Raw genomic sequence first — 2,042 nt, 5'->3', positions numbered from 1 at the left:
TAGACCCCCCTCATCGATCGGCCCCAATGAATCGATCAGCCTAATACTACTGTATGGGTCGGTTGGCGCAACTGGCGCGCACTGTAGCTCGCGAATGGGCCGGCCCATGAACAGAAGGGGCAGTGCAAAAATGTATTTGTCAGGAAAAAACAAACGCAAACGATGCTCCCGTGAGGATTCGAACCCACACCATTAAGCTCCTATGCATGGTTGGCTAACCACTAGACCAATACAACCTTTCCGAAAAGATTGCAACGCCGAAAAGTCTAACAACTACTCCCTCCGTTTCTAAATATTTGTCTATTTTAAATGACTACTACATACATATGTAGACATATTTTAAAGTATAGATTCACTCATTTTTCTCCGTATGTACTCACTTGTTGAAATACCTAGAAAGACAAGTATTTAGGAACGGAGGGAGTATATTTTAGCCGCGCTCTTGAGAAAAATGGAATTTCTTTTGAAAAGAAATCTGAACAAATTTCGAATGTCCACATATTTTAAAAAACATCAAGAATTAAAAAAAGTTCATGTATTCAAAAAACATTGACAAATTCAAAAAGTTCATTGAAATTGGAAAAGGTTCATCGATTTTCAAGAAAGTTCATAAATTTTGAAAAAGTTCATCGATTTTGAAAAAACATTCATCGACTTTGAAAAAAGTTCATTGATTTTGAAAAAAGTTCATCGAATTTGAAAAAATGTTCATCAAATTTGCAAAAACTTCATTGATTTTGGAAAAAGTTCATCAATTTCAATAAAAGTTCATGGAATTTGAAAAAAGTTCATCAAAATTTGAAAAAAAATCATCAAAAATGAAAAATAGTTCACTGAATTTGAAAAAAAGTTCATTGAATTTGAAAAAAGTTCATCGAAATTGGAAAAAAATTAATGGAATTTCAAAAAAGTTCATCAAAATTTGAAAAAGTTCATCGAATTTGGAAAACAGTTCACCGAATTTGACAAAGCCAACTCATTGAATTTGAAAAAGTTCATCAAAAATTGAAAAACGTTCATCAATTTTGCAGAAAAAAATCATGAAGAAAGAAAGTTTCTCGAATTAGAAAAATAAAGAATAAAAGAACATAAAAAAGAAAAAAAAGAAAGGAAGAAGAAGAAAAGAAGGCAAAACATATACGTAATCACAACATGAGAAGTGGTCTGGTGGTTGTCCCGACTTACACTTGCCAGCTCGTCGCGGGTTCAAATCCCAGATCTTGCCCTGTTTTTGCTTCTTATTATACTCACTGCCAAATCCATGATTCCAGCTTCTCATACTCACTGCCAGCTTCTCTCGCGGAGCTAGGTGTGTTCGGCTGCGGAAAATTCTTCTTAGATCCGTGGAAGTGAAGATGGGCTGCATGTGCTGGGCTTAAGGCCCAATTCTTTGAAAAAGGCAGCAGCCCACGGCGTAGTTTGGCTGGGAGAACGTGGGGCGAGGCATCGTTCGACTGGTCTTTCTAATTGAGCAAACCGTTATTCATTTGGCGGCGGCAATCCTGCTGTAATTTTGTCAAACTTCTACTTCGCTGTTTCTGGAAGCTGCACTTCTGCTGCTCCGTGATTTTACACTGGAGAGGGATCGTCTCCGCGGAGCTGGCTTCCTGGAGCTGGCGCGTTCGGTCTGGCTCCTCGCGCGGAGCAGGAGAAGCACGGATTTGGAGAAGTCAGATGAGTTTCGAACGGGCTCTTAGAAACAGAAAAATGGGTCGGCCCAGACGTGACGAGGGGTGTGCGCCCGTTAGTAGAGTGAACAATATCGGGCGCAAAAGGCGCCGAATAGGATTTGGCTCCACTAATGGCCAATGGTACTTAATTACTCCTGTAAAAAAAGTACATTAAGGCCAAAAAACGTCCGTAGCCTGTACGTACCGAAGCCCACAACAGAGCCCATATTATTAGGCGATGGTGAATTGTGACCTAGCGCAAGCTGTTCAGATCGATCACCGATTCTGCTTGTGCGCCGCTCCCTGCTATGCTCGTCACCAGCCGTCGCGGCGCCATCTATCCAAGCCCGTTGGCCTTGCCTTTGCCTGAGT

The sequence above is a fragment of the Triticum aestivum genome, chromosome 4A, assembly GCF_018294505.1.
Source record: "Triticum aestivum cultivar Chinese Spring chromosome 4A, IWGSC CS RefSeq v2.1, whole genome shotgun sequence".
Taxonomy (NCBI): Eukaryota; Viridiplantae; Streptophyta; class Magnoliopsida; order Poales; family Poaceae; genus Triticum; species Triticum aestivum.
This window is presented reverse-complemented; position numbering follows the sequence as displayed.